This window comes from Ictidomys tridecemlineatus, chromosome 7 (genome assembly GCF_052094955.1).
Source record: "Ictidomys tridecemlineatus isolate mIctTri1 chromosome 7, mIctTri1.hap1, whole genome shotgun sequence".
NCBI classification, from domain to species: domain Eukaryota; kingdom Metazoa; phylum Chordata; class Mammalia; order Rodentia; family Sciuridae; genus Ictidomys; species Ictidomys tridecemlineatus.
In genome coordinates, this window is record NC_135483.1 from 82,904,302 (window position 1) to 82,924,719 (window position 20,418).

Here is a 20,418-nt window from a genome sequence, read left to right on the forward strand (position 1 = left end):
TCAGGATTTTGATTTCTAAGTGGCTGGATTACTTTGTTAACATAAATTTGACACATAGTTGGGCTGTTTGCCATCCCTTGAGGGAGTACTTTCCATTCATATCTCTGATCAGGACCTTCATGATTTAGTGCAGGGATAGTAATTGCAAAACGTGGACTATCCTCAGGATGAATTGGAATTGAAAAAAAAACCATCTTTAATATCTATAACTAAAACATACCAAGTTTTTGGCAAAGCAGACAATTGAGGAATCCCCGATTGAGCAGGTCCCATAATGACCATTTCATTGTTAATGGCTCTTAAATCTTGCAGTAATCTCCATTTACCAGATTTCTTTTTGATGACAAAAATGGGAGTATTATGGGGAGATACAGAAGGTTGTATATGTCCTTCCGCTAATTGCTTTTTGACCAGATCATGGGCTACTTGTGTCTTTTCTTTAGTCAAGCGCCACTGAGGAACCCATACTGGTCTTTCTTATTTCCATGTAATTTTTATTTTCTCAGTGGCCCTTTGTAAAAATCCAACCCATGTCTGTCTGTTCCTTGATCTATTTGTATTGGTGCTGCTATACATTGTTCTTGTTTTTCTAATCTTTTTCCTTTCCTAAAACCTTGTCTAGCCATAATAGTGGGTGCATTTTCATTGATATTATTTGTTAATGTCAAACCTAATTGATCTAAGACATCTCGTCCCCATAAATTTACGGGAAGATGATCCAATACATATGGCTGAATAGTTCCTTCACATCTTTCAGTATCCTTCCAATCTAATACCATTGCACTTCTATCAGGATTAGTCACCACTCCTAGGCCTCGAAGCGATTGAGTGGCTTTTGTAATGGCCAATGTTTTGGCCATTCTTGACGAGAGATGATGCTAAGGTCTTCACCTGTATCCAGTAGCCCATGAAATTCATGTCCTTGAATATTTAGTTTTAGCATGGGGCGAGAATCTAAATTTAAAGAAAGCATAGCCCAATCTACACCTGTGGAGCCTAATCCCTTGGAACCTTTTTCTACAACATGACTGGAAAATTTATCATGTAGGCTTGGTATTATTAGTAACTGTGCTATTCTATCTCCTGGTGAAATTACTGATATACCTTTTGGAGAACTGGCTATAATTTTTATTTCACCTTCATAATAGGAATCAATTACCCCAGGACTTATCAAAAGTCCTTTTAGAGTAGAAGAGCTGCGTCCCAATAATAAGCCTACTGTTCCTTTGGGAAGAGGTCCTTTTACCCCTGTGGGAATGATTTGAACTCCCATCTCTGGAGTTAGTACTGATTTGGTGGAGGCGCAGATGTCCAACCCTGCGCTCCCTCTGGTTTGTCTGATGAGGGATCTGATGTGCTGGGCACTACCCTGATGGGGTTGCTGGGGTTGCTGGGTTCCTCCAGTGCTCCGTATGTTTGTGGTTTGGGGCCCCGGAGCATTGGGGCCCCCTGTCCATTTTTTGGCAACGGAGCCCGATGCTTTTGTCCACGATATTGTGGATAAACACCTTGTCCTTGTTCGTTTTTTGATAATGGAGTACCCTCTATGGCGGTTTGAGAACGGCATTCATTAGCCCAATGTAATGGAGTACCCTCTATGGTGGTTTGAGAACGGCATTCATTAGCCCAATGTCTCCCTCTATGGCATCGTGGGCAAATACCCGGTATTCTACTTGTTTGATACCTAGTTTTGTTAAATCCTCCTCCTATGGGGCAATTCCTTTTAAAATGTCCTGTTTGTTCACAATTGTAGCATGTTCTTGGCCTGGCATCTAAAGCCTGTTTTACTGCAGCTGCCACAATTTGCCCTTGTTCATTAATGTCTCTGGCATCTAAAACCTGTTTTACTGCAGCTGCCACAATTTGCCCTTGTTCATTAATGTCTCTGGCATCTAAAGCCTGTTTTACTGCAGCTGCCACAATTTGCCCTTGTTCATTAATGTCTCTACATAATTTAATATATGTGTTTAAATCTTCCTGTTTCCATGGTCTAATGATATCTCTACACCAACGATTCGCTTGGTCATAAGCCAGTTGTTTTATTAATGGCATTGCTTGTTCTGTATTCCCAAAAACTCTGGTAGCTGTTTGAATAAGCCTATCTACAAATTCAGCATAAGGTTCATTAGCTCCTTGTATTATCTTAGATAATTGACCTTGTAAACCTCCATGTCCTTGTAAAGTCTTCCATGCCTTAACTGCATCTACAGCAATTTGTGAATATACACCAGGATCATATGCATTTTGTTGCTGCCGATCCTCTTAAGGTCCCTTTCCTAACAACATATCTAGATTTCTCTGATGATAACCAGCTGCTGCATTTCGACTAGCCGTCTCCTTGCAAAATTCCTCATTGGCAACCTTCCATAACAGGTATTGTCCTCCATTTAGCACAGCTTTACACATACTAGCCCAATCTGCTGGCGTCATGCTTAAGTTGGTAATGGATTCGACCAAGCTTACAGTGAAGGGTGCTTGAGGAACATAGGTTGTTACAGCCTCTTTTAGCTCCTTCACTGATTTGAAATTTAAACCCTGGTAAGTTCGCTGCCCTCCTACCTCAAATACAGGCCATACTTGAGATCCTGTTTCAGGATCCTAACTATCAACTGCGGGGGTTGGGAGTCTCCTAGCATATGGAGGTGGTGCTGTTGATTGGACACTTATGCCCTCTGGTGATAGAGTGCTGTTAGTAGCAGTCTCCTGTAGAGGTGGCGCTGTTGGTTGAACACTTACGCCCTCTGGTGATAGAATGCTGTTAGTAGCAGTCTCCTGTAGAGGTGGTGCTGTTGGTTGGACACTTACGCTCTGTAATAGAAAGGTTTTATTAGCAGTCTCCTGTTTTAACTTTTCCCCTGATAGATTTTTCTGCTCTAAACTTCCTTCCTCTGTCTCACTATCTCGAAAGACCTCCTCTTTTACTTGAATCTTTTCCTCTTTCTGACTAACTTGAGAGACTTCCTCTTCTACTTGAATCAATATGTCTTCTTCTTCCTCTACCTTTGTCTGAACTGAAGGCTTTGGACTAAGCAAACCAGATACCAAGGCCCACAATGTCAATGTGACAACTGGCAGAGTCCCTGGGTTGTTCTTTTCTATTCTTTTTAAATCTTCACCATGATGGTCCCACTGTGATATATTTAACAACTCCTCCTTAAAAAGCCATGGGCTACATTTTTGTATTGTATCAATGTATGCCCTGACTGTTCTTGATTTTACTGAGATGCCTCCTTCCTCTAACAATTTACTTAACAGTCTTTCGGTTTGTTTTTTACTAATTGCTGATCCCGAATTTCTATTATAATACAACCCAACAAGATAACACCAAACCAAACTGAGACAGAATCCGATAAAAATGGAGCCACACAAAATCATTATAACAGCCTTTCTATCCTCCTGACATATGCATCCGTCCTTTCTCCCTATCTGTTCCTCAGACGCAAATAGTTTTTCCTCATATGTGAGTGGTTTTTTTTTCCCTCTTACTCATCTCCAGGGACAGAAAAGTTAAAACAAAAATGAAGCAAAACAAAAGAGGAGACTTAAAATGGCTATCCATCCTCTCGCCCTGCCCTCAGGGGCAAGTAGTTTACTTACCCTCAGTTGCTCCCCGTGCAAGCCACCAAATGGCGAAGTCTGGCTTGGAACAAATCAGGAGCCACTTGTCAAAAAGAAACTAACTTTATTTTTAAAACTACAAATGCCAAACAAAACAGCTCCTCAGGGAAAAAACCCTCAGAGCCCAACTGCCACAACCGGCTTCCACAAGCCTCTCCTCACACCAACCTTTCAACCTCCCACAATCCTCCTGCTATTCAGGCCGATTGGCTAGGTCACGTGGGTGGAGCCAAAGAAGTCCCCCAATGAGCAGCTCCGTGGAGGAGCCAATCAGCTAGATGTTGCTGGGGCCCCTGTGAGCCAATCATCAGCTGGCAGTCTGAAGGGCAGGGAAACAGCCCAATGAACATCACCGCAGAGGAGCCAATCAGCTAGATGTTGCTGTGGCCACTGTGAGCCAATCATCAGCTGGCAGTCTGAAGCTTGCTGGCAGCTGGAAGTTTGCTAGGGCCCCATTGGCTGTGGCTCTAACATATCCACATAGGAGAAAACAGAGTGAAACCTAAAAATAAAAACGATTACTGCAAACGAACGGTTGAAACTAGAAGAATAAATTTTGTTGAGCCAAGTGGTATTGTGTTTCAGATCATTATCTAATTGTATCATCAAGATTGGGTGAAACAATATTTGCTAAAATCACAGGAAACTCGTAGTTTTCATGAAGCTTGGCAATTCCTTTAAATGAAAGTCATTTTGGCCACTCTTTGCTTAGGGCTACATCAATAGAAAACAATTCATAGAGATAGAAGATGGAAATACTTTACTGTGTCAAGTTTCAAAGAGCTAGCAATGACATTGTTTTATTTAGAGTTCCAACAACATGTATCCATATAGGAGAAAACAGAGTAAAACCTAAAAATAAAAAAAGAATAATGCAAACAAAAGGTTTGACCTAGAAGAACGAAATTTGGTGAACCAAGTTGGATTGGTGTACTGATCATTACCTGAAAGTATCATCAAGATTGGGTGAAAAAATGTTTAGTGAGATATCAGGAAACTCGTAGTTTTCTGGAAGCTTGGCAACCCATTTATATGAAACTGATTTTCGCCAATCTCTGCTTTGGGCTACATCAATAGAAAAGAAAATATAGAGATAGAATTTGGAACTACTTTATTGTGTCATGTTTCACAGAGCTAGCACAAACCGTGTTTGATTTAGAGTTCCAACTACATATATCCATGTAGAAGAAAACAGATTGAGACCTAAAATTTAAAACCCTTAGTGCAAACGAATGGTTTAAACTAGAAGAAGGATATTTTGTGTACCAAGTGGGATTGGTGTACTGATCATTACCTGAAAGTATCATCAAGATTGGGTGAAAAAATGTTTGCTAAGATATCAGGAAACTCGTAGTTTTCTGGAAGCTTGGCAACCCGTTTATATGAAAGTGATTTTTGCCAGCCTCTTCTTAGGGCTACATCAATGAGAGAAAAAACCATAGAGATAAAACTTGAAAGTATTTATTGTGTTAAATTTCAAAAAGTGAGCACTAAAATTGTTTGATTTAGGGTTCCAAATACAAATATCCATATAGGAGAAAGCACAGTGAAACCTAAAAATAAAAATGGTTCCTGAAAACGAATGGGTTTTACCTAGAAGAATGAAATTTGGTGCGCCAAGTGACATTGGTTTACTGAACATTACCTGAAAGTATCATCAAAATTCGGTGAAAAAATATTTGCAGAGATTTAGTAAAATCGCAGGTTTTTGTAAGCTTTGCAAATGCTTTCAATGAAAGACATTTTTGCCAGTCTCTGCTTCGGGCTACATGAAAAGGAAAGAAACCATAGAGAAAGAACTTGGAACTACTATATTGTGTCATGTTTTTAAAAGCTAGCACAAACCGTGTTTGATTTAGACTTCCAACTACATGTATCCATATAGAAGAAAACAGAGTGAAACGTAAAAATGTAAAGGGTTCCTGCAAACCATAGGTTTAACCTAGAAGAACGATATTAGGTGAGCGAAGTGGGATTGTTGTACTGATCATTACCTGAAAGTATCATCAAGATTGGTTGAAAAACTGTTTGCTGAGATTTCAGGAAACTCGTAGTTTTCTGGTGTCTTGGCAACACTTTCAATAAAAGTGATTTTTACCAGTCTCTGCTTAGAGCTACATCAATAGGAAACAAGCCATAGAGAGAGAACTTGGAACTATTTTATTGTGTCAAGTTTGAAGAGCTGTGACAATCCGTGTTTGATTTAGAGTTACAACTGCATGAATCTATAAAGCTGAAAACAGAGGGAAACCAAAAAATGAAAACGATTACTGCAAACGAATGGTTTAACCTAGAAGAACAAAATTCAGTGAGCCAAGTGGGATTGGTGTACTGATCATTACCTGATAGTATCATCAAGATTGGGTGAAAAAAATGTTTGCTGAGATTTAAGGAAACTCGTAGTTTTCTGGAAGCTTGGTAAATTCTTTATATGAAACTGATTTTCACCAGTCTCTGTTTAGGGTTGCATAAATAGGAAACAAACCACAGATATAGAACATGGAACTACTTTACTGTGTCAAGTTTCAAAAAGCTAGCAAACCGTGTTTGATTTAGAGTACCAACTACATGTATCCATAGAAGAGAAAACAGAGTGAAACCTTAAAATGAAAACGTTTACTGCAAACAAACAGTTTAACCTAGAAGAACAAAATTTCGTGAGCCAAGTAGGATTGGTGTACTGACAATTACTTGAAAGTATCATCAAGATTGGGGAAAAAAAATATTTGCTGAGATTTCCAAAAACTCGTAGTTTTCTGGAAGATTGCCAAACTCTTTCAATGAAAGTGATTTTATCCAGTCTCTGCATAGGGCTTCATCAATAAGAAACAAACCATAGAGATAGAACATAGAACTGTTTTATTGTGTCAAGTTTTAAAGAGCTAGCACAAACCGTCTTTGATTTAGAGTTCCAACTACAAGTATCCATATAGTAGAAAACAGTGAAACCTAAAAACAAAAATGGTTACTGAAAACGAACTGTTTAACCTGGAAGAACAAAATGTTGGGAGCCAAGTGGGATTGGTGTACAGATCATTACCTGAAAGTATCATCAAGATTGGGTGAAAAAATGTTTGCTGAGATTTCAGAAAACTCGTAGATTTTGAAAGCTTGGCAACCCCTTTCAATGAAAGTGAAATTTTCTAGTCTCGAGTAGGGGTACATCAATAGGAAACAAACCATAGAGATAGACCTTGGAACTATTCTATTGTGCAAAGTTTCAAAGAGCTAGCACAAACCTTGTTTGATTTATACTTACAATAACATGTATCCATATAGGAAAAACAGAGTGAAACCTCAAAATGAAAACGTTTACTGCACAAGAACAGTTTAACCTAGAAGAAGAAAACTTGGTGAGCCAAGTGAAATTGCTGTACTGATCATTACCTGAAAGTATCATCAAGATTGGGTGAAAAAACATTTGCTGATATTTAAGAAAACTCGTCATTTTTTGGAAGGTTGTAACTCCTTTTATTGAAAGTGATTTTCGCCAGTCTCTGCTTAGGGATACATAAATACGAAACAAACCATAGAGATAGAAATTGGAACTACTTTAATGTGTCAAGTTAAATAGAGCTAGCACAAACCTTGTTTGATTAATAGTTCCAATAACATGTATCCATATAGGAAAAACAGAGTAAAACCTCAAAATGAAAACAGATCCTGGAAACTAACTGTTTAACATAGAAGAACAAAATTTGGTGAACCAAGTGGGATTGCTCTACTCATCATTACCTGAAAGTATTATCAAGATTGGGTGAAAAAACATTTGCTGAGATTTCAGAAAACTCGTAGTTTTTTGGAAGCTTCGCAACCACTTTCAGTGAAAGTGATTTTTGCCAGTCTCCTCTTAGGGCTACATCAATAGGAAACAAACTATATAGATAGCACTTCGAACTACTTTATTGTGTCAAGTTTCAAAGAGCTAGCACAAACCGTGTTTGATTTAGAGTTCCAACCACATGTATCCATATAGGAGAAAACACACTGAAACATCAAAATGAAAATGGTTACTACAAATGAACAGTTTAACGTACAAGAACAAAATTTGGTGAGCCAAGTGGCATTTCTGTGCTGATCATTTCCTCAAAGTATCATTAAGATTGGGCGAAAAAATATTTTCTGAGGTTTTAGAAAACTAGCAGTTTTTGGAAGCATGGCAACCCATTTCAATGAAAGTGATTTTCACCAGTCTCTGCTTAGGGCTACATCAATAGGAAACAAAAATATAGATAGAACTTGGAACTCCTCTATTGTATCATGTTTCAAAAAGCTAGCACAAACCGTATTTGATTTAGAGTTCCAACCACAGGTATCCATATAGGAGAAAACAGAGTGAAAACTCAAAATGAATATGGTTACTGCAAAGGAACGGTTTAAACTAGAAGAATAAAATTTGGTGAGCCAAGTGGGATTGGGGTACTGATCATTACCTAAAAGTATCATCAAGATTGGGTGAAAAAAAATTTGCTGACATTTCAGAAAATTCGAAGTTTTTTGGAAGGTTGACAACCACTTTCAATTAAAGTGGTTTTCACCAGTTTCTGCTTAGCGCTACATCAAAAAGAAACAATCTATAGAGAAAGAACTTGGAACAACTTTATTGTACAAAGTTTCAAAGAGGTATCACAAGCCGTGTTTGATTTAGAGTTCCAAATACATGTATCCATATACGAGAAAACGGAGTGAAACCTCAAAATGAAAACGGTTACTGCACACGAACGGTTTAACCTAGAAGAACAAAATTTGGTGAGCTAGAATTTTGAACCACGTAATTGTGTCATTTTTCAAAGAGCAAGCACAAACCGTGTTGGATTTAGAGTCTACATCAAAAGGAAACAAACCATAGAGGTAGAACTTGGAACTCCTTTATTGTGTCAAGTTTCAAAGAGCTAGCACAAACTGTGTCTGATTTAGAGTTCCAAATACATGTATCCAAATAGGAGAAAATGGAGTAAAACCGCAAAATAAAAAGTGTTACTGCACACGAACAGTTTAACGTAGAAGAACAAAATTTGGTGAGCCAAGTGGGATTGGTGTAATGATCATTACCTGAAAGTATCATCAAGAGTGGGTGAAAAAACATTTGCTGAGATTTCAGAAAATTCGAAGTTTTTTGGAAGCTTGGCAACCCTTTTCAATGTAAGTGATTTTCACCAATCTCTGCTTAGGTCTACATCAAAAGGAAACAAACCATACAGATAGACTTTGGAACTACTTCTTTTCGTCATGTTTCAAAGAGCTAGCACAAACTTTGTATGATTTATACTTCCAATCACATATATTCATATAGAAAAAAGCACAGTGAAACCTCAAAATGAAAACAGATAACCTAGAAGAACGAAATTTGGTGAGCCAAGTGGCATTGCTCTAGTGATCATTACCTGAAAGTATCATCAAGATTGGGTGAAAAAACTTTTGCTAAGATTTCAGGAAACTCGTAGATTTTTGGAAGCTTGGCAACCCCTTTCAATGAAAGTGATTTTTGCCAGCCTCTTTTTAGGTCTACATCAATAGGAAGCAAACCATACAGAGAGAAGTTGGAACTACTTTATTGTATCAAGTTTCAAAGAGCTAGCACAAACCATGTTTGATTTAGAGTTTCAACCACATATATCCACATAGGATAAAACAGAGTGAAACCTCAAAATGAAAACGATTACTTCGAACGAACGGTTTAAACTAGAAAAATGAAATTTGGTGAGCCAAGTGGGATTGGTGTACTGATAATTACCTGAAAGTATCATCAAGATTGGGTGAAAAAAATGTTTGTTGAGATTTCAGGAAACTCGTAGTTTTTTGGAAGCTTGGCAACTTCTATCAATGAAAGTGATTTTCGTCAGTCTCTGCTGAGGGCTACATCAATAGGAAACAAACCATAGAAATAGAAGTTAGAACTATTTTATTGTGCAAAGTTTTAAAGAGATAGCACAAACTGTGTTTGATTTAAAGTTCCAAATATATGTATCCATATACGAGAAAACAGAGTGAAACCTCAAAATGAAAACGTTTACTGCATACGAACAGTTTAACCTAGAAGAACAAAACTTGGTGAGCCAAGTGGGATTGTGTCGTGACCCCTCACCGGCAAAGAAAACATGATGCAGGATTCTTCTTTCAGCAGTTTACTCAGGACCTTTGAATCATGATGAAAAAACAGGAACAAACAACGAAAGAGCGCGAGCGGTCGGTCTGTCCTAGCTTAGGTACCCAGCCTCGCCAATGAACTAGCACCACGAGGAATAGTCTAATAGGTACAGTGCAGCAGAAGCAGGCCAGAGCCCAGCCCCATGGCCTTACAAGGAGTTTTTTTTACTTCTAACAACTCTAACCACTAAGTCATCAGTAGCAGGAGGCCAGCGCCATTTTCAGGGTGCAGTTGCCAGCTCCCAACAGTTCCCCTTTTCTGTTTTACAGGCAACAGGTAAAAGTAGAGGTCCTATCTCCATTGTGCAAAATTGGCCGTAAATACTGCCACACTCCTGAAGAGGCCCTTCCCCAGGTGAGTCACCATTCCGACCGATGGCTTTTTCATGGAGGTGGGGCATCAACATGAAACCCACATGCCATAGGACATGCTTTTCTAGGGACTCAAACCTAGAGCTCCCAAGTGCAGTGCCTTGCCTCGCACTCTGTGCTGTGTCGATCGCTTGAGCATGGTGAGCCATGCTTGAGGTGACTGTCCTGCCTCTAAAGCGGCAAAGGCTTGTATGAGCATAAGATTCTGCACCCGCTGCCGTTTGTGCATACGAACCAGACACCACAGGCACAATCCAATGGCAAGTACCAGGACCACAGCCAACACACCCATGCCTGCCCATTGCTTCAAGAAACTAAAAGATTTAAACAACCATGATATTACATCTTTCACGGGAACAATATGAATTTGCGTCTTATTTACCACATAGGCTCCAATACCAGTTTTAGATCCATCTGTAAAGATATTTGCAGCTCCTGGGATAGGCATAGAAGAAGTGATTTTAGAAAAAATGATAGGATGTTCTTTAACAAATGTAATAAGAGGATGTGAAGGATAGTGATTATTTACCTCTCCTAGAAAAGAGCATCGTAATATAGCCCAATTATCCAGGTTAGCACACAAAACTTGAATTTGTTGACACCTATAAGGGACAATCACAGACGTTGGAGGAAAACCAAGAAATTGTATACTTTGTTGTATCCCTAACATAGCTAAAGAAGCAACTGCATCAGGATAATACTCAAGGGATTTTGCAAGGGATATACGTGGATGTATCCACAACAAAGGACCATCTTGCCACAAAACTCCAGTAGGTTGCCGTACAGTGGCGAGCAAACATAACTGAAGAGGCTTATCCTCTTGAAGCCTGCAAAGGCTAGCATGTTGTATAGCCTCTTACACTTTAAGCAACACTGACCTGGCTTCCTCAGTAAGATGTCGATGGGGAGTAAGATCTGAATCACCTTTAAGAATTTCATACAAGGGTTTTAATTCAACATTGGGAATATGCAAGTAGCCCCTAATCTAATTTATGTCACCCAATAATTTTTGAAAATCATTTAACGTATGTAAATTATCAGTCCTAAGAGTTACCTTTTGGAGTGTAATAGTTTCACAAGAGATACTAGCACCAAGATAATCAATAGAGTCTCCTGTCTGTACTTTATCAGGTGAAATAAGCAAACCCTTTGATTGTAGTAAATGTACTAAATCAGTGTAAGCTGCCTCTAACATAGGGAGTAACACCTGCCTTACATTCTTTAGTACATTGCTCAAAAACAAGTTGCTTAATCAAAGGCATGGCCCCACCAGGACCACCAAAGACCCTTTCCGCAGCATCCACCATCCCAGCAACAAAGCCCGAGAAAGGTTCTGCAGGGCCCTGCACAATCCCAGTCAAATTGCCAGACACTTCTCCTCCACCTGGGAGTGACCTCCATGCACGAATACAAATGTTATTAATCTGTTCATATACTTCAGGAGGATATCCCGTTTGTTGATTGGCAAACCTGCCCTGCCCAAAAGTATATCTTTATCCCAGGCGGGGCGTCCCGCGGCATGATTTTGGGCAGCCTACTCTACCGCATCCTCTAGCATAAATGCTCTCCAGTCCAAATATTTGCCTGGGGAGACACAAGCGTGCACCAGACTAGCCCAATCTGAGGGAGTCATGCAAAATCTGGTAAGCCCCTCTACCTGAGTAAGAGTGAAAGCAGCATCTATACCATAAGTGCGAACGGATTTTGCCAAAGTTTTAAATATTTTAAAATCTAAAAGCTCATGTTATCTTCCCCTATTAGTGTCCTGAAAAACCGGGTATGCTAGTCCCATGTCTGTATTAACTGTTCTCCAAACTTGTGTATGAAAAGTTCTCCCGGAGCTTTGGACTCCCCCCACATAGGGGGGCAGTGCAACAGGCACTGCATCTTCTTCTAAATTCTCAACCTCCTCCTCAGAATTAGATTTATCAAAATTACATTTATCCCCTTCCTACGGTAGGCTTTCATGCTTTGTGTCTCCCTTTTTTTCTTTTCATTTTTATCTTACGTAATTACTGCAACAATATATCAAGATCCTCAGAACTCTCTGAGCCACTTGTGTCCTCAGGTGTTTTTAATTCGGTCAAGTCTGGATAGAGCCTTCTCCTATTTTTATTTTCAGGCTCTTTTGCCTTTTCACTACTCTCACTCTTAATACTATCTGCCACTTCGTTATATAACCCCTCAGATTTTTCCTCATGTAGTTGTTCAAGAACGGCCTGACCCTCACCCACAACTTCCTGGCATTTACCTTCTGCTATACATTCTCTAACCAATTTCCAAAGTGGTATAACACCACCCTTTAAAGTACCTTGCTCATTAGCGAAATCCAGATCTCTCCGTAATTTGTCCCAGCTGGGAATCGTAAGACTCCCTGAAAAAAACAAACCAAGGAGCCGCTATATCAGCTTCTCTTAAAAACATCTGCAAAGTACTCTGCTCCACCACAAGTCCTTTTGAACCTAGCAGCCCATCCAGGGCCAAAAAAAATGGGCTTGAAGAAGTGACACCCATAATGTTTTCAAAACTATGAAGAAAGTGAAAGTACAAAAGCCCCGCTCTCTCTTTATCTAAAGAGGAGCGTCCTATTCTATTATTTTTCTCGGCTCTCTCTTTATTTACAGAGAAGCATCCCGCTATTTGCTTGCGGATTCCCACTTTCCCTGGGATCTTATCGGTGCACAACCCTGACTGCTGAAAGTTCTGGATGCTGGGTTCGAGGAATATTCTTCCCTGTTCTGGCCGCCAATTTTCATGACCCCTCGTCAGGAAAGGAAACACGATGCAGGATTCTTCTTTCAGCAGTTTACTCAGGACCTTTGAATCATGATGAGAAAACAGGAACAAAAAAGGAAAGAGCCCTAGCGGTCAGTCTGCCCTAGCTTAAGTACCCAGCCTCGCCAAAGAACTAGCATCACGTGGAAAAGTCTAATATGTACAGCGCAGCGGAGGCAGGCCAGAGACCAGTGCCAGGGCCTTACAAAGAGTTTTATACTTCTAACAACTCTAATTGCTAAGTCATCAGAAGCAGGAGGCCAGCGCCATTTTCAGGGTGCAGTCGCCAGCTCCCAAAAGGATTGCTGTACTGATCATTACCTGAAAGTATCATCAAGATTGGGTGAAAAAATTTTGCTGAGATTTCATATAACTCGTCATTTTTTAAAAGCTTGGCAACTCCTTTCAATGAAAGTGATTTTCACCAGTCTCTGCGTACGGCTACATAAATACGAAACGAACCATAAAGATAGAAATTGGAACTACATTATTGTGTCGAGTTTCAAAGAGCTAGCACAAACCTTGTTTGATTTATAGTTCCAATAACATGTATCCATATAGGAAAACACAGAGTGAAACCTCAAAATGAAAACGGATCCTGGAAATGAATGGTTTAACATAGAAGAACAAAATTTGGGGAACCATGAGGGATAGCTGTACTTATCATTACCTGAAAGAATAATCCAGATTGGGTGAAAAAACATTTGCTGAGATTTCAGAAAACTCGTAGTTTTTTGAAAGCTTGGAAACCCCTTTAAATGAAAGTGATTTTCAAAAGTCGCTCCTTAGGGCTACATCAATAGGAAACAAACCACTAAGATAGAACTTTGAACTACTTTATTGTGTTAAGTTTCAAAGAGCTAGCATAAACCGTGTTTGATTTAGAGTTCCTAAAACATGTATCCATATAGGAAAAAACAGAGTGAAACCTAAAAATGAAAATGGTTACTGCATACGAACGATTTAACCTAGAAAAACGAAATTTTGTGAGCCAAGTGGCATTAGTTTACAGATAATTAAGATTGGGTGAAAAAACGTTTGCTGAGATTTCAGAAAACTTAAAGTTTTTTGGAAGCTTGGCAACCCCTTTCAATGTAAGTGATTTTCGCCAGTCTCTGCTTAGGGCTACATCAATAGGAAACAGACCATACAGATAGCACTTGAAACTACTTTATTGTGTCAAGTTTCACAGAGCTAGCACAAACCGTGTTTTATTTAGAGTTCCAACCATGTGTATCTATATAGGAGAAAACAGAGTGAAACCTCAAAATGAACATGGTTACTACAAAGGAACGGTTTAATTTACAAGTACGAAATTTGGTGAGCAAAGTGGCATTGCTGTGCTTATCATTACCTGAAAGTATCATCAATATTTGGTGAAAAAAACATTTTCTGAGATTTCAGAAAACTTTTAGTTTAATGGAAGCTTGGCAACCTCTTTCAATGAAAGTGATTTTCGCCAGTCTCTGCTTAGGGCTACATAAATAGAAAACAAACCATAGAGATAGAACTTGGAACTACTTTATTGTGTCAAGTGTCAAAGAGGTAACACAAACCTTGATTGATTTAGAGTTCCAACCACATGTATTCAAATAGGAGAAAAAAGAGTGAAACCAAAAAATGAAAACGGTTAGATAAATCAAACTGTTAACCTAGAAGAATGAAATTTGAGGAGCCAAGTGCGATTGCTATAGTAATCATTACCTGAAAGTGTCATCAAGATTGGGTGAAAAAACATTTGCTGAGATTTCAGAAAACTCGTAGATTTTTGGAAGCTTGGCAACCTCTTTCAATGAAAGTGATTTTTGCCAGTCTCTGCTTAGGGCTACATCAATATGAATATAACAATAGTGATAGAACGTGGAACTATTTTATTGTGTCAAGTTTCAAAGAGCTAGCACAAACCGTGTTTGATTTAGAGTTCCAACCACATATATCCAAATAGGAGAAAACAGAGTGAAAACTCAAAATAAAAACAGTTACTGCAAATAAACGGTTGAACATAGAAGAACGAAATTTTGTGAGCCAAGTAGGATTGGTTTACTGATAATTACCTGAAAGTAACAAAAAGATTGGGTGAAAAAACATTTGCTGAGATTTCAGTAAACTCGATGTTTTTGGAAGCTAGAATACCCCTTTCAAAGTAAGTGATTTTCTGCCAGTCTCTGCTTAGGGCTACATCAATAGGAAAGAAACTATAAAGATAGAACTTGAAACAACTTTATTGTGTCAGGTTTCAAAAAGCTAGCACTAACCTTATATGATTTATAATTCCAATCACATATATCCATACAGGAAAAAACAGAGTGATACCTCAAAAAGAAAACGAATACTGCAAACAAATGGTTTAACATAGAAGAATGAAATTTGGTTAGCCAAGTGAAATTGCTGTAATTATCATTTCCTGAAAGCGTCATCAAGAGTGGGTGAAAAAACATTTGCTGAGATTTCAGAAAATTCGAATTTTTTTGGAAGCTTGGCAACCCCTTAAAATGTAAGTGATTTTCGCCAATCTCTGCTTAGGGCTACATCAATACAAAACAAACCATAGAGATAGAACTTGGAACTACTTTATTGTGTCAAGTTTCAAAGAGCTAGCACAAATCTTGTATGATTTATACTTCAAATTACATATATCTATATAGAAAATAATTGAGTTAAACCTCAAAATGAAAATGGTTACTTAACATGAATCATTTAACCTAAAAGAACGAAATTTGGTGAGCCAAGTGGCATTGTTGTACTGATCATTACATGAAAGTATCATCAAGATTGGGTGAACAAACATTTGCTTAGATTTCAGAAAACTTGTAGTTTTTTGGAAGCTTGGTAAAACCTTTCAATGAAAGTGATTTTCTGCAGTCTCTGCTTAGGGCTAAATAAATAGAAAACAAACCATAGAGACATAAATTAGAACTACTTTATTGTGCAAAGTTTCAAAGAGCTAGCACAAACCGTGTTTGATTTAGAGTTCCAAATACATGTATCCATATGGGAAAAAACAGAGTGAAACCTAAAAATAAAAACGGCTACTGCAAAAAAACAGTTTAACCTAGAAAAGCAAACTTTGTTGAGTCAAGTCGGAATGGTGTCCTCATCATTACCTGAAAGTATCATCAAGATTGGGTGAAAAATTGATTGCTGAGATTTCAGGGAACTCGTAGTTTTTTGGAAGGTTGGCAACACCTTTCAATTAATGTAATTTTCGTCAGTCCCTGCTTGGGGCTACATCAATAACAAACAAAACATAGACAAAGAACTTGGAACTACTTAACTGTTCCATGTTTTAAAGAGCTAGCACAATCCGTGTTTGATTTAGAGTTCCAAATACATGTACCCATGTAGGAGAAAACAGAGTGAAACAAAAAAAAAAAAAAAAGAAAAAGAAAACGGTTACTGTAAACGAACGTTTAACCCACAAAAAAGAAATTTGATGATCCCAATGGGATTGATGTACTGATCATTACCTGAAAGTATCATCAAGATTGGGTTGAAAAATATTTGCTGAGATATCAGGAAACTCGTACTGTTTTCGAAGCTTGCCAAACCCTTTCAATTAATGTAACTTTCATCAGTCTCTGCTTGGGGCTACATCAATAGGAAAAAAACAATAAAGACAGAACCTGAAACTACTTTATTGTGCCAAGTTTCAAGAAGCTAGCACAAACCGTGTTTGATTTAGAGTTCCAACTACATGTATCCATATAGGACAAAAGAGAGTGAAAACTAAAAATAAAAATGGTTACTGTAAACAAACGGTTTTTCCTTGAAGAACGAAATTTGGTGAGCCAAGTCAGATTGGTGTACTCATAATTACCTGAAAGTATCATCAAGATTGGGTGAAATAATGTTTGCTGAGATTTCAAGAAAATCATAGTCTTTTGGAGGCTTGGAAACCCCTTTCATTGAAAGTGATTTTCGTAAGTCTCTGCTTAGGGCTACATCAATAGGAAACAAATCATAAGGACAGAACTTGGAACTACTTTATTGTTCCAAGTTTCAAAGAGCTAGCACAAAAAGTGATTGATTTAGTGTTCCATGTACATGTATCCATACAGGAGAAAAGAAAGTGAAACCTAAAAATGAAAACGGTTACTGCAAATGAATGGTTTAACCTAGAAGAACGAAATTTGGTGAGCCAAGTAGGATTGGTTTACTGATAACTACCTGAAAGAATCATCAAGATTGGGTGAAAAAATGTTTGCTGAGATTTTAGGAAACTCGTAGATTTTGAAAGCTTGGCAACCCCTTTGAATAAAAGTGATTTTCCTAAGTCTTTTCTTGGGGCTACATCATTAGGAAACGAACCAGAGGGATAGAACTTGGAAGTTCTTTATTTGGTATAGTTTCAAAGAGGTAGCGAAAACCATATTTGATTTGGAGTTCCAACTATATGTATCCATATAGAAGAAAACAGAGTGAAACCTAAAAATTAAAACGGTTACTGCAAACGAACGGTTTAAGCTTGAAGAACGAAATTTGGTTTGCCAAGTGGGATTGGTGTACTGCTCATTACCTGAAAGTATCATCAAGATTGGGTGAAAAAATGTTTGCTGATAATTCAGGAAATTCGTAGTTTTTTGGAAGCTTGGATACCCCTTTCAATGAAAGTGATTTTCGTCAGTCTCTGCTTGGGGCTACATCAATAGGAAACAAACCACATAGATAGAACTTGGAAATATTTTATTGTGCCAAGTTTCAAAAAGCTTGCACAAACCGTGTTTGATTTTGAGTTCCACATAGATGTATTCATATAGGATAATACAGAATAAAATCTAAAAATGAAAACTGTTACTGCAAACTGTATTGAGTATAGTTTTACGACGCTAGCACAAACCGTGTTTGATTTAGAGTTTCAACTACATGTATCCAAATCTGAGAAAATAGAGTGAAACGCCAAAATGAAAATGGTTACTGCAAAAGAAAGGTTTTACATAGAAGAACGAAATTTGGTGAGACTAGTGGAATTGGTATCATCAAGATTGGGTGAAAAAATGTTTTCTGAGATTTCAGGAAACTCGTACTTTTTTGAAAGCTTGGCAAACTATTTTAATGAATGTGATTTTCCTCAGTCTCTGGTTGGGGCTTCATCAATAAGAAAAAAAAAATACATATAGAACTTGAAACTACTTTATTGTGCCAGATTTCAAGGAGCTAGATGAAACACTGTTTGATTTAAAGTTCCACCTACATGTATCCATATAAGAGAAAACAGAGTGAAACCTAAAAATGAAAACGGTTACTACAAACCAACGGTTTAACGTAGAAGAACAATATTAGTGAGCCAAGTGGGATTGGTGTCCTGATCATTACCATCAAGGCTTGGTGAAAAAATTATTGCTGAGATTTCAGTAAACTCGTAGATTTTTGAAGCTTGGCAATTCCTATCAATGAAAGTGATTTTTGTAAGTCTCTGCTTTGGGCTACATCAATAAAAAACAAACCATATAGAAAAACTTGGAACTACTTAATTATGCCAAGTTTCAAAGAGCTAGCACAAACAGTGTTTGATTTAGAGTTCCAACTACATGTATCCATATAGGAGAAAACAGAGTGAAACCTAAAAATCACAATGGTTACTGCAAAAAAACGGTTTAAACTAGAAGAACGAAATTTGGTGATCCAAGTGGGATTGGTGGACTGATCATTACCGGAAAGTATCCTCAAGATTGGATGAAAAAATGTTTGCTGAGATTTCAGAAAAGTCGTAGTTTTTTGGAAGTTTGGCAACACCTTTCAATGAAAGAGATATTCGTCAGTCTCTGCTTGGGGTTACATCAATAGGAAACAAAACGTTGAACTACTTTATTGTTTCAAGTTTTAAATAGCTCGCACAAATTGTGTTTGATTTAGAGTTCCATCTACATGTATTCATAAAGGAGAAAAAAGAGGGAAACCTAAAAATGAAAATGGATACTGCAAATGAATGGTTTAACCTAGAAGAACGAAATTTGGTGAGCCAAGTGGGATTGGTGGACTGATCATTACCTGAAAGTATCATCAAGATTGGATGAAAAAATGTTTGCTGAGATTTCAGGAAGCTCGTTGTTTTCTAGAAGATTAACAACTTCTTTCAATGAAAGTGATTTTCACCAGTCTCTACTCAGGGCTACATAAATAGGAATCTAACCACAGAGATAGTACTTGGAACTACTTTATTGTTTCAAGTTTACAATAGCTAGCACAAACTTTGTTTGATTTAGAGTTCCAATTACATGTATTCATATAGGAGATAACAGAGGGAAATCTAAAAATTAAAACTAATACTGCAAATGAACGGTTTAACCTAGAAGAACAAAATTTTGTGAGCCTAGTGGGATTGCTGTACTGATCATTACCTGAAAGTATCATCAAGTGTGGATGAAAAATTTTTGCTGAGATTTCAGGAAACTCGTAGTTTCCTGGAAGCTTGGCAACACCTTTCTATAAAAGTGATTTTTGCCAGTCTCCTTTTATTGCTACATCAATAGGAAACTAACAATAGAGATAGAATTTGAAACAACTTTATGGTGTCAAGATTTAAAAAGCTAGCAAAAACCGTGTTTGATTTATACTTTCAAATACATGTATCCATATAGGAGAAAACAAAGGGAAACTTAAAAATGTAAACTATTATGGTAAATGAACTGTTTAATCTAGAAGAAAAAAATTTGGTGAGTCAAATGATATTGGTGTAGTGATCATTACCTGAAAGTATCAACAAGATTGGGTGAAAAAATATTTGCTGAGATTTTAGGAAACTCGTAGATTTTTGTAAGCTTGGCAACCCCTTTCAATGAAAGTGAGTTTCGCCAGTCTCTGCTTAGGGCTACATCTATAGAAAACAAATCATAGAAATAGAACTTGGAACTACTTTATTGTGTCAAGTTTCAAAGAGCTAGCAAAAATCGTGTTTGAATTAGGGTTCCAACTACATGTATCCATATAGGAGAAAACAGAGTGAAATCTAAAAATGAAAACTTATACTGCAAATGAATGGTTTAACCTGGAAGACCGATATTTGGTTAGCCAAGTGGAATTGGTATACTGATCATTATCTGAAAGTATTATGAAGTTTGAGTGAAAAAATATTTGCTGAGATGTCAAAAAACTCGAAGTTTTCTAGAATCTTGTCAACCCATTTCAATCCAAGTGATCTTCGCCAGTCTCTGCCTAGGGCTACATCAATAGAAATCAAACCATAGAGATAGAACTTGGAACTACTTGATTGTGTCAAGTTTAAAAGAGCTAGCACAAACCATGTTTGATGTAGAGTTCCAACTACATGAATTTATACAGGAGAAAACAGAGTGAAACCTAATAATGAAAACGGTTACTGCAAACATACGATTCATCCTAGAAGAACTAAATTAGGTAAGCCAAGTGGGATTTGTGTACTGATCATTACCTAAAAGTATTATGAAGAATGGGTAAAAAAAAATGTTTGCTGAGATTTCTTAAAACCTGTAGTTTTTAGGGAGCTTGCTAACCCCTTTCAATGAAAGTGATTTTCTCCAGTCTCTCCTT

The 20,418-nt window shown here is 37.7% G+C and overlaps 1 pseudogene; it reads left to right on the forward strand.

Moving 5' to 3' along the window:
* The first annotated feature begins 11,397 nt into the window (after positions 1-11,397).
* LOC101958754 (heterogeneous nuclear ribonucleoprotein A3 pseudogene) overlaps positions 11,398-20,418 on the forward strand; it is a 43,916-nt pseudogene continuing 34,895 nt past the window's right edge.